We start from the raw sequence: 13,861 nt of genomic DNA, 5'->3' as shown, positions 1-13,861 counted from the left end.
GGACCAAATGTATGGTTGCTAAATTTGCTGATGACACAAAGGTAGGTAAGAAAGTAAGTTGTGAAGAGGACATAAGGAGTCTGCAAATGGTAATAGATAGGTTCAGTGAATGGGCAAAAATTTGGCAGGTGTAGTATAATGTGGGAAAATGTGAACTTGTCCACTTTGGCAGGAGGAATAGAAAAGCAGTATATTATTTAAATGGAGAGAGATTGCAGAACTCTGAGGTACAGAGGGATCTGGGTGCCCTAGTGCATGAATCACAAAAAGTTAGTATGCAGGTACAGTAAGAGATTAGGAAGGCAAATGGAATGTTGTCATTTATTGCAAGGGGAATGGAATATAAAAGTAGAGATGTTTTGCTGCAGTTATACAGGGCATTGGTGAGACCACATCTAGAATACTGTGTGCAGTTTTGGTCTCCTTATTTAAGAAAAGACATAATTGCTTTGGAGGCGATTCAGAGAAGGTTCACTCAACTGATTCCTGGGATGAGGGTGTTATCTTATGAGGAAAGGTTGGACAAGTTAGGCCTGTATACACTGGAGTTTAGAAGAATGAGAAGTAATCTTATTGGAACTGTATCCCAGAATGAGTCACTGCCTTCAGGAGAGGAGGGAAGAGGATAAGATGGGGTTCTGAAAAATCCTAAAAATCTGTGCAATTTATTATGTATTATTATGGAGAGACTAGAGAAGCTGGGATTGTTTTTCTCAGAACAGGGAAGGTTAAGGGGAGATTTAATAGAGGTGTTCAAAATTATGAAGGGTTTTGATGGAGTAAGTAAGGAGAAACTGTTTCCAATAGCAGGAGGGCACAGATTTAAGATAATTGGCTGAGGAGAATTTATTTTATGCAGCAAGTTGATATGATCAGGAATACACTGCCTGAAAAGATGGTGGAAGCAGATTCAATAGTAATTTTCAAAAGGTAATTGGATATATAGTTGAAAAGGAAAAATATTCAAGGCTTTGGGGAAAGAGCAGGGGAGTGGGACTAACTGGATAGCTCTTTCAAAGAGCTGGCACAGGGATGATGGGCCGAATGACCTCCTTCTGTGCTGTGATGTTCTGTGATTATGTTTACTGTTAATTTAATTAAACAGAAAAATCAAACCATGGCACTGTTGTTATAAATAAATTGAAATACAAAAAGACTATTCTTGTCAGGAATTCTTAGGACACCAATACCTGTGTAGAGCAATGTTGACCAGCAGTGTGGTGTTATATTGCTGGCTTGTCATTCCTCTGTACTCAGCCAAAGTGGAGCTCTGTGCTTGCATATGTAATGCATGGCTCATTAGGCCTTAGCATGCTGAGGATTATTTTAATATTAATAAAGAGCTGAATGTCCTGTCAGTACTTACTAACATTAAAAATCTAAAGATTCTGCACTGGATTGTTTTGAACTATAAAAATAAAATTTAAGAGGATAGCTTTGGAGAATTATAAGGGGTAATTTTATGAAATCGTTCTCCTAGCATGGAGCTTTGTCTATAGGGAGCACCTTTCAGGAAGTGGGTTGCTTGTTTCTCATGATCCGCCATCCATTACCTGCCTGTTCCACCAGCTCAAGTGACATTAAAGATTCCATGCAACTGTTAGGAGAAGAACAAGAAGTTCTCCCAGTGTCCTAACCAACCAACATCACGAAAAGCATTTAGCTTGTCATCTCTGTTCTGTTTGTGAGATCTCAAAGTAGCTGCTGTGTTTAACTATTTAACAGTCACTGCACTTCAAAGTAGTTTTCATCTGTGAAGTGATTTGAGACATTTCTGACAGATGTGGTAAGGTGCTATGTAAATGCAAGTCTGACTGTAATTTCACACGTGCTTAATGAACATTATTGTCCTCTGTAATTTATTATCTCCCAGTATTATTATATTGAAATATTTGCAGGTTCACAAGTAAACAGACTTTAGTAGAAGTAACTACCAAAAATTTAAATCATAAGGCAAACATTGCATTCATATGAAGATGTCAATGACAGGCAGTTTAATTGGAAGCAGAGTTCTATTTATTTCTATATAGACATTTGAACTGATGAAAAATGAGGCTTACCAAATCTTTCCAAAACATTCTTCAGATCAGTAATCTTAGAAAAAGAGAGCGGTCTTGTACACATTGTAGCCCAGAAATTACTGTTGGTGATACCAACAGATGATAGAAAAATCAAAGAGAGGAAAGAACTTGCATTCATATAGCACCTTTCACAATCTCAGGACATCCCAAAGTGGTTTACAGTTTCAATTAAATACTTTTCTAGTGTAGTCACCATTGTAATGTAGCTGCTAATTTTCACACAGATAGATCCCACAAACAGCAATGAGATATATTACCAGATAATTTGTTTTTAGTAATGTTGTTTAAGGGATAAATGTTTGCCAGGACACCGGGAAGAACTCCCCTGTTCTTCTTTAATGGCCATATTGAGGGGTCAGAGAGGGCCTCAGTTTAACATCTCCAACAGTGTAGCATTCCCTTAGTCCTGCACTGGAGTGTCAGCCTGGATTATGCACTCAAGACTCTGGAGTGGGGCTTGAACCCTTGACCTTCTGACTAAGAGGGGAGAGTGCTAGCCACTGAGCCACGGTTAACACCTTAATGTGCTCCTGACAATCCTCTAACTGCTATTTTAGGAGAGCTGTGAACCAATTTCAAATAAATGGGTTAGCGCCTGCGTTAAAACAGCAGACAGAGGAACGCTTAACATGTTTATCTGCTTGTATTGCCAACACTCATTTCTCGGTTTGTATATCCTGGCTAGGACGTTTCTGCTTCTGCATTCCCCGGCCCATGACTTTCTGCTGGAGCGCAGAACTGGAAAATTCTGGCCCCTCTATTTAGGAAGTGCAATGGCAGCAGAAAAAAAGATAAGCTTCACGAAAGGTTAGTATCTCCTGTGGTTTTAAAAGGTTCAGGAAAATCACAAGAGATAACTTTCAATAAGATGTGCGTTGTTATGCCGCAGTCGCTGATTGCTAGCAGATGAGACAATGACATTTAATTATATGGTCGGGCTTAGTAATTTGCAAAATGATGAATGCCAATAATCACCGCCCGCCCGATGAGGCCACTCATAATCTGTGGTTGATATCCGATATGGCTAATTTGTCATAGGGGCCCGTAGGAGAATAGCTTTGGTTTTCTAACGTAACATTTCAGGGGCCTCAGTGTTGGAGCGTATAATCACCATCCATAATAGGCTGCAGAAATGATCCTTTAACTGAAAAAGTTCCATGCATTATAGCGAATGCTACCTTTAGGTTGAGGTTGGTGCAGAAATATTAATGTGCATGGCTGATCTTACAGATTTCTCTCCTTCCCCCTTAGAAACATTCTCATTCATTTGGACTTTTGTGGTTGAGATTAGCGCTGGAATCTTGTCATCCATCCAATAAACAATCTTTTTAATGCCTCAATATTTAGAACAATACACAGGGTCGTTTATTAGTCTGACTTTAAGATGACAGGTAGACAAACACTGGTTGAGAGGTTCCATTGGCACATGGTTATGATGACCTTCTGATTCTCCACTCTGAGCGGCTTTTCTTTAAAAGGAGAATATTTTTGTGAGGTTTTTTTTTTCATTTTGTTTTGTGTGTGCCAGCAGTTAGCAGTCATCTAGCAAGAAAACTGTTAGCTCTTTAAGGAAAGAAAAAATCCCTTATTCTTTCAACTTTTATTTATGTTCCTGATGCCAGGTGCCAATACCCAGTTATGAAAGGCCACTTCAGTGCACCTGATGGTAAAGTGTTAGTAGAAGGAGGTGAATTAGGCTGTCTTATCCTCCATTTCCTCTATTCGTGGTAGTGCTTTGCCTCTGCTTGGCTCGTCCCAATAGTCCAGCTCAGATTGGGAGCTCACCATGTGTGCATCATGGATGCAAACTGACGCCCAATTTCTCTGTGCGGTGGTACCTTGGTACACCAATGAACAGAGCACCTGGATCAGCAGACAGTAATCCAAACTCCAAACTGATAATGCTTTTCTACACAGTGCTGGGTACATGTGTCTTTTCCATCATAAGCTCACATAGGTTCATTGTATAAGGATGCTCTCCAATGTCCTTCAACATGTTGTTGCCTCCAAAATCCGTGCCCATCTCTCCCGCAACTCCATGTTTGAATCTCCCCAATCAGGTTTTCGTCCCTGCCACAGCACTGGAACGGCCCAAATCAAAATCACAAATTACATTAGCTATACAAAACCCTGGTTAGACCGCACCTGGAGTACTGTGAGCAGTTCTGGGCACCGCACCTTCAGAAGGACATATTGGCCTTGGAGGGAGTGCAGCGTAGGTGTACTGGAATGATACCTGGACTTCAAGGATTAAGTTACGAGGAGAGATTACACAAATTGGGGTTGTATTCTCTAGAGTTTCAAAGGTTAAGGGGTGATCTGATCGAAGTGTATAAGATATTAAGGGGAACGGATAGGGTGGATAGAGAGAAACTATTTCCACTGGTTGGGGATTCTAGGAGTAGGGGGCACAGTCTAAAAATTGGAGCCAGACCTTTCAGGAGCGAGATTAGAAAATATTTCTACACACAAAGGGTGGTAGAAGTTTGGAACTCTCTTCCGCAAACGGCAGTTGATACTCGCTCAATTGCTAAATTTAAATCTGAGATAGATAGCTTTTTGGCAACCAAAGGTATTAAGGGATATGGGCCAAAGGCAGGTATATGGAGTTAGATCACAGATCAGCCATGATCTTATCAAATGGCGGGGCAGGCACGAGGGGCTGAATGGCCTACTCCTGTTCCTATGTTCCTATGTTCCTACATCCTCTATGATTGAGACCATAGTACACTATCCCTCCTCATTCTTCTCGACCCCTCTGCAGCCTTTCACATGGTCGACCATGCCATCCTCCTCCAATGCCTTTCTCCATTGCCCTGATGAGTGGGACTGCCCTCGCTTGGTTCCACTCTTACCTAGCCAATCATAGCCATAAGGTCTCCTGCATTGGTTCCTCTTCCCGCTCCCACACCATTACCTCTGGAATCCGCCAAGGATCTATTCTTGACCCTCTCATATTTCTTATCTACATGCTGCCCCTCGGTGATATCATTCTAAGACTGTGGGCGCTAAATTGGGCCGTGTAGTGAGAAAATGTTGTAGTGATTGTTTATAACTAAGCGGCTTGTTAGACAGCTTCAGAGGGCATTAGGAGTCAACCACATATTATGTGACTAGAGTCATACATATAGGCCAGACCAGGTAGGGATGATAGGTTCCCTTCCCCGTAGGACATTAGTGAATCAGCTGGGTTTTTACAACAATCCATTAGCTTTTATGATCATTTTTATGCTAGCCCACAAATTACTAAATCTATTAGCTTCAAGTTCATAATTCAGTATGGTGGGATTTGTGCTTACAACCTCTAGATTACTAATGCAATACCATAACTATTAGGTTACCTATTGCTTATGGTACTGAACTAGAAATCCAGAATATCAATAAAGGAACTGCTCAGGGAAGTGTCATTGGCCCAAGCATTTTCAACTGCTTCTTCGATGACCTTTCCTCAATTATAAGGTCAGGAATGGGACTGTTTTCAGACAATTTCACAGTGTTCAGCTTCATTCACAGCCCCTTCAATATTGAAGCAGCCCATGCCAGCCTACAGCAGGAGCTGGATAACATCCAGGCTTCGGCTGACAAGTGACTAGCAATATTAATGCCACATAAGCACCAGATCTTGACCATCTCAAACAAGAGAAAGCCCAGCCATCTCCCTTTCATTTTCAACAGCACCACCATCGCCAAGTCTCCCACCATCAACATCTTGGTGATCGACATTTAGCAGAAGCTTAACTGGACCAGCCGTATTAACACAAAGGCTAGGTACTCTGTGACAAGTGGCTCACCACCTGACCTCTTGAAGCCTATCCACCATCTACAAGGATCAATCCAAGTGTGTGGTGGAATATTCCCCACTGCCTGGATGGGTACAGACCAACAACATTGAAGAGGCTCAATACCATCCAGAACAGAGGAATTTTCTTGAGCAGAACTGCCAATGGACCAATATCTAATCCATCACTAATGCACTGCTGCTGTAGTTTGCACTATCTACAGAGTACACTACAACAACTAGCCAAAGTTACTTTGACAGCACTTTCCTCCCTGTGACCTCTACCACTGAGAAGAACAAGAACAACAATGTTGTGGGAAAATCATCATCTCCAGGTTCTTCTCCAAGTCACAGACCATTCTGACTTGGACGTGTATCTCCATTCGTTCAATGTTGCTGGGTGAATATGCTGCAGCGGTTCAAGGAGAAGGCCCAACACCACCTTCTCAGAATAACTAGGGTTGGCAATAAATACTGCCATGCCAGCATTGTTTACACATTGAGAACAAATTAAAAGATCGAAAGACAATAATACACGTCCAACAAGATTGAAAAAAATACAAGAAAATAAACTGCATGTTCTGCTGCATGAATGTGAAGTTTACAGGGGTATAGCCTATAAGAAACACAGGGAGATACACTATGTGAGCTACAAGGCTTTAATTTAATTGAGTGACTGGTTCATAAATGACATCTAAACAGGGAGATTAATCGCAGAAGTGAACTCCTTCCTTGGCACGTATCTGTTATTTTATAGGAAATATATATATATATATTTACATTTTTTACACTTAGAAATTACAGTTTCTGTTTTTGTCACTCAGTGGGGTGATATACCACAAGAAGATATGAAGTATTTCTGTGTTATTGACGTACAGGGGGCAAGCTGAAGAGCCACTCGTCTCCTCCCCCACCCCCCCTACTTAAAATTGAAGGGGCATTGTAAAGTGGGCTGAATCCGGTTCTGCCCCAAATTTCTGCCCTCTGCCCCCTTGGGTTGAAATCTTCTACACTGTCCTCCATGAATCCAGTAGGTTCTGGGCCTCTGGTTTGGAACACTGCTTTTTAGCTCTAGAACCTGAGTTTCAAACCAGCCGAATAAGTGAGATGGATGTTATTTTTACTCTGGTGGCTGTTACAGGCTTTCTGAGCAAATTAGTTTGAACAGTCTCGATTCAATTCCCAGTGGCACGAGTCTGTTGCTGGAAATTATCCTTAAACTTGACATTACTGCCACTTATCTGGCAATGTAAAAACTGAAAAAACTATATTGGCTTGGTAGTGAGTGCTCGTCTGAGATTGAGCATTTCTCCAGGGTAATGTAACAAGAGTTTAACACTCCATCTGTCTTGTACTATTTCTAACCTGGAAGTTTCTTATCATTGAATACGAAAGGAAAAATAAAACCGGCCACCATCAATTTCATGAATGTACAATCGCACATGCAAAATAATTAAAATGGATGAGAATTTCCTGGGGACTTGGGCCATTGTAACGGTGCATCTACGCCGTAGGGACCCTTGAATGGCATGAAAGAAAGAGGAAATTATGGAGTAAGTGACTTATGCCATTAATTATGCCACTGCATATTTTCCTGGGACTTCTGCGCCGTTGCGCTGTTACCCTCGCCTAGAAGAGTTTGAAGGTAATTATCCTAGCTCCACTCCCATTAATATCAATGGTGATCGTGATTTTCCTGCATTTAAGCCAGTTTTCCTGCCGCTGCCACTTAGAATTAAAGATACTGGTCTAAATGTGATTTATTGCTCCAAAATTGGGGATAAACTCCCAGCTGTTAAAAATGTATTACTGTTGCAAAGGTTAAATAACTAGGATCTTTGAGTATCCACTTCCTGCACCTGGGACTTTCAATTTTAACATTGTCACGCCACATGTCCGGAGCCCATTCAATTTGTGAAATTGTTTTCAAAATTTAAATGACCCCTTCTCTGTTTTCCCGCAGTGCTCAAACTCACTAAAGCCATTAACACGACAATCATATCTTTTCTAGTAACTCTGATTGACCTTTTAATCGCTATCGTTTCAATTAGTTATGAGTAAATTGATGTAGCTCTACCTCAAAAACATTTCAAGCCCATTTACTTAGAGGAAAGTAAGCATGTCATTATGTAATTTTTTGCTGTCCACAAAGATTTCTTACCTTCTGTCTCAATCAAAACCAGAACTTTTCAACAAGTTTTCAATTTTAAATAGTGAGGATGATAGTAGTGGACTTCAGGAGGACATAGACAGACTGGTGAAATGGGCAGACACATGGCAGATGAAATTTAATGCGGATAAGTGTGAAGTGGCGCATTTTGGGAGGAACAACATGGAGAGGCAGTATCATAAGAACATAAGAAATTGGAGCAGGAGTAGGCCAATCGGCCCCTCGAGCCTGCTCCGCCATTCAATAAGATCATGGCTGATCTGATCCCAACCACAAATCTAAAGAACACAAGAAGTCGGAGCAGGACCCGGCCACATAGCCCCTGGGCCCTCTCCGCCACCCACAGGGCATTGACCGATCCGAACTCAGCTTCATGTCCAATTTCCTGCCCGCTCCCCATAACCCCTAATTCCCTTTACTTCTAGGAAACTGTCTATTTCTGTTTTAAATTTATCTAAATGGTACTATTTTGAGGGGGGTGCAAGAGCAGAAGGACCTAGGGGTGCAGATTCACAAATCTTTGACGGTGGCAGGGCAAGTTGATAAGGCGGTTAAGAAAGCATATGGGATACTTGGCTTTGTAAATAGGGGCATTAACTACAAAAACAAGGAAGTCACGCTAAACCTTTACAAATCACCTTACAATCACAGGCCTCAGCTGGAGTATTGTGCACAATTCTGGACACCACCCTTTAGGAAGGATGTCAAGGCCTTGGCGAGGGTACAGGGGAGGTTTACCAGGATGACACCAGGGATGAGGGACTTCAGTTATGTGGAGAAATTGGAGAAGCTGGGATTGTTCTCCTTAGAGCAGAGAAGGTTAAGGGGAGACCTAATAGAGGCATTCAAAATAATGAGGGGTTTTGTTAGAGCAAATAGGGAGAAATTGTTTCCTCCGGCAAGTGGGTCGGTAACCAGAGGTCATAGATTTAAAATAATTGGCAAAAGAACTGGAGGGGAAATGAGGACCATTTTTTTCTCAGCGAGGGTTGTTAGGATCTGGAACGCACTACCTGAAAGAGTGGTGGAAGCAGATTCCATAGAAACTTTCAAAAGGCAATAGGACGTGTACTTGAAGAAAATTAATTTACAGGGTTATGGGGAAAAAGCTGGGGTGTGGGACTAAATTGGACAGCTATTTAAAAAGCCGGCACAGGCATGACGGGCCGAATGGCCTCCTTCTGTGCTGTAAGGTTCTACGATTCTGAGTTAAAAATTCAAGGTTAGTTTGCTCACCTTATTTTATGCCCATGTAATCCACGAAAATAATTCTTTTATTCCTAAATTATTAATCGTTTATAATGTGGTGACATGGAGTGGCCTGAATTCATAGATCACACATGTCAAAAATTTCAAGACTCAAAAAGGGACATTACAGCTTAAAATAATTGTAGGTTAAAGTTAATTTAACAGGTTACACTTCCATTCCCTTATACCCTCAAGCGTCTCCGGATGGTGAATGTGATGTCACTGGAGCTCTTAGATCAGTGCTGAGTGCCTGATTCGCCACTGTGCTCGCTGTGGAGTATTCGAATTTAAAAAAAACCAGCAAACTTTGGAGCACGTTAGCAACAGAGGGGTCAGCGTGCGAGACGGCGAGATTTACAGTGCACGTCGTCAATCCTCGCTGTTGCGGGAAAATCTGGGACAATATTTAAAAAAATATAATAGTAAAATTTGTCATAGGTTTTCTCCAAATGGCTCGGCATGTTTATTCAGTAACTGAACAGTGCAGATCTGAAAGGTTCTAGTTTCAATCCATGGCCTGTGCTGAGGGAGTTGGTGATAGCTGGGCAGCAGTAGAGGGACTACGATTGACTTCACCATCCCTGATTTACGGAAGGTAAAATCACCCTGTGCCGGCTCTTTGAAAAAGCAGTCAAATTTAGATCCACACCCCAGCTTTCTCCCCATAACCCTGTTTCTGATCGCTATTTGGTGTTCATGTATGGACGTTTGGGTGAGGGCAAGATCAGCAAGATGCTTTCCCAATGTTTGAAGAACCTGCCAACAGTCACTGTCGTGGCTCATGCAGGGAACAACAGCCACTTGATCGAGGTACAAGAGGGTGACCGATGGAATCAATCCCACAGAGAGAAGTGAAGGAGAGGAGAGGAAAATAAAACCAGTGGGTGGATTAGCATAGCTTCATCTCTGAGGTCTGGGCTGGGGCTTTCTACTTCTGTGAGCAATCTCCAGCCTGTCACTGATAAACAGGCAGAAAACTGCAGGCTCACGAGTGCTAGAAGAGGAAAACCCAATCCCTCATGTTGCAAAAGTGACATAAAAATCTTTCTCATGGCTCCAGGAATCCTAAAGAAAATAAATTTGGATCATCCCAATCTAAACCTGATTATATTGCACAAGCTGCCCATAACTCATCATGAATTAGCAACTAAGTAAACAAATTTAATCAGAGAGATTATTATATGGATAATGAAAATACTAATACTGGACTAGTGTAGTGGAAAGTTAGGGTTATCGCGTATTGTTGGCCCGCGTATAAGGAGATTTCCTTCGCTTCACATGGCATGGATGTGCTTCATACCGATGATGAAAGAAAAAGAAGAAAGACTTGCATTTATATAGGACCTTTCACAACCTCAGGACTTCCCGAAGCGCTTCACAGCCAATGAAATACTTTTGAAGTGTAGTCACTGTTGTTATGTAGGAAATGCGGCAGTCAATTTGTGCACAGCAAGGTCCCACAAACAGCAGTGAAATAAATGACCAGATAATCTGTTTTTTAGTGACGTTGGTTGAAGGATAAATAATGGCTAGGACACCAGGGAGAACTCCCCTGCTCTTCTTCGCAATAGTGCTGTAGGATCTTTTACGTTCACCTGTCTGGGCTGACGGGGCCTCGGTTTAACGTCTCATCCGAAAGACGGCACCTCCGACAGTACAGCACTCCCTCAGTACTGCACTGGAGTGACAGCCTGGATTATGTGCTCAAGTCTTTGGAGTGGTCAATGTGTGCAAAAAAGTTGTAAACTGTTCCAATCTGAGTGCTTTGATGAACACAAAAAAAAATCACAACAAAATTGAATGTGATTTTTGGTTTTCAACATCATTATTTTATAAAACTGCTTTATGCACTAATTCCACTAAGGAAACATCTTCTGAGTAGATCTCTTGCATTATCTTCTCTCATTGTTGTAGGATCACTATTACAAAAATATAAGATGATAAAGATGGAAAGGCCATTCATCCCATCTAACTGGCCCTCTAAATCTTCAAGCCTACAGCATTCAAACAGGTCAAGCTGGCAAGTAAGAAACATAAACACAAATAGGAATTAATTGAGGGCTGCTTTTTGGGAATCAGTGGCCACGATGGCAGGATTCCCTGCAGTAAAAGACACACTTCTAAGGTTGGTCGCATCTATTGCCACCACTATGGTGGCAGTAACTCATTCTGCTATTGCCACTGACAGGATGTGGGAGGACAATACTCACCCAACCCTTTGTCTGGAATGTGTAATTTGATCCAGTCTGTTGCAGAATAATTCAAGTTCTCTGGAATGTGTAATTTGATCCAGTCATTAGGAACATAGGAACAGGAGTAGGCCATTCAGCCCCTCGTGCCTGCTCCGCCATTTGATAAGATCATGGCTGATCTGTGATCTAACTCCATATACCTGCCTTTGGCCCATATCCCTTAATACCTTTGGTTGCCAAAAAGCTATCTATCTCACATTTAAATTTAGCAATTGAGCTAGTATCAACTGCCGTTTGCGGAAGAGAGTTCCAAACTTCTACCACCCTTTGTGATGTAGAAATGTTTTCTAATCTCGCTCCTGAAAGGTCTGGCTCTAATTTTTAGACTGTGCCCCCTACTCCTAGAATCCCCAACCAGCGGAAATAGTTTCTCTTTATCCACCCTATCTGTTCCCCTTAATATCTTGTAAACTTCGATCAGATCACCCCTTAACCTTCGAAACTCTAGAGAATACAACCCTAATTTGTGTAATCTCTCCTCGTAACTTAACCCTTGAAGTCCGGGTATCATTCTAGTAAACCTATGCTGCACTCCCTCCAAGGCCGGGACTTGATGGTTTGACTTATAGGGAGAGGTTAGATAGACTGGGACTTTTTTCCCTGGAGAGTAGGAGGTTGAGGGGTGATCTTATACAAGTCTATAAAATAATGAGGGGCATAGATAAGGTAGATAGTCAAAATCTTTTCCCAAAGGTAGGCGAGTCTATAACGAGGGGACATAGATTTAAGGTGAGAGGGGAGAGATACAAAAGGGTCCAGAGGGGCAATTTTTTTCACTCAAAGGGTGGTGAGTGTCTGGAACGAGCTGCCAGAGGCAGTAGTAGAGGCGGGTACAATTTTGTCTTTTAAAAAGCATTTGGACAGTTACATGGGTAAGATGGGTATAGAGGGATATGGGCCAAGTGCAGGCAATTGGGACTAGCTTAGTGGTATAAACTGGGCGACATGGACATGTTGGGCCGAAGGGCCTGTTTCCATGTTGTAAACTTCTATGATTCTATGATTCTATGATTCTATGTCCTTCCGAAGGTGCGGTGCCCAGAACTGCTCACAGTACTCCAGGTGTGGTCTAATCAGGGTTTTGTAAAGCTGCAGCATAACCTCTGCCCCCTCGTACTCTCGTCCTCGAGATATAAAGGCCAACATTCCATTTGCCTTCTTGATTATTTTCTGCACCTGTTCGTGACACTTCAATGATCTATGTACCTGAACCCCTAAGTCCCTTTGGACATCCACTGTTTTTAACTTTTTACCATTTAGAAAGTACCCCGTTCTATCCTTTTTTGATCCAAAGTGGATGACTTCACATTTGTCTACATTGAATTCCATTTGCCACAGTTTTGCCCATTCACCTAATCTATCAATATCGCTTTGTTATTTTATGTTTTTATCTACACTGCTTACAATGCCACCAATCTTTGTGTTATCGGCAAACTTAGATGCCTTCATCTAAGTTGTTAATAAATATTGTGAATAATTGAGGCCCCAAGACAGATCCCTGCGGGACTCCACTAGTCACATCCTGCCAATGTGAGTACCTACTCATTATCCCTACTCTCTGTCGCCTTTCGCTCAGCCAACTTCCTAACCAAGTCCGTACTTTTCCCTCGATTCCATGCGCTTCTATCTTAGCTAATAGTCTCTTATGTGGGACCTTATCAAATGCCTTCTGGAAGTCCATATAAATAACATCAATTGACATTCCCCTGACCACTACTTTAGTCACCTCTTCAAAAAATTCAATCAGGTTTGTCAGGCACGACCTACCTTTCACAAATCCATGCTGGCTCTCTCTGATTAACTGAAAATTCTCGAGGTGTTCAGTCACCCTATCCTTAATTATCGACTCCAGCGTTTTCCCCACAACAGATGTTAGGCTAACTGGTCTATAATTCCCCGGTTTCCCTCTCCTTTCTTAAAAAGCGGAGTGACATGTGCAATTTTCCAATCTAGAGGGACAGTTCCTGAATCTAGAGAACTTTGAAAGATTATAGTTAGGGCATCCGCAATGTGCTCACCTACTTCCTTTAAAACCTTGGGATGGAAACCATCTGGTCCTGGGGATTTGTCACTCTTTAGTGCTATTATTTTCTTCATTACTGTTGCTTTACTTATGTTAATTTTATCGAGTCCCTGTCACCGATTCAATATAAGTTTTCTTGGGATTTCTGGCATGCTATCCTCTTTTTCGACTGTAAATACTGACGCAAAGTAATTGTTCAACATGTCCGCCATCTTCCCATTGTCAATGAAAATATCCCCACTTTCAGTTTTTAAGGGGTCAACACTGCTCCTGACAACCCTCTTTTTCCTAATATAACTATAAAAGTTC

The sequence above is a fragment of the Heptranchias perlo genome, chromosome 1 (genome assembly GCF_035084215.1).
Source record: "Heptranchias perlo isolate sHepPer1 chromosome 1, sHepPer1.hap1, whole genome shotgun sequence".
NCBI lineage: Eukaryota > Metazoa > Chordata > Chondrichthyes > Hexanchiformes > Hexanchidae > Heptranchias > Heptranchias perlo.
The sequence above is the reverse complement of the archived record's forward strand: the minus strand, read 5'-3'. Positions refer to the sequence as shown.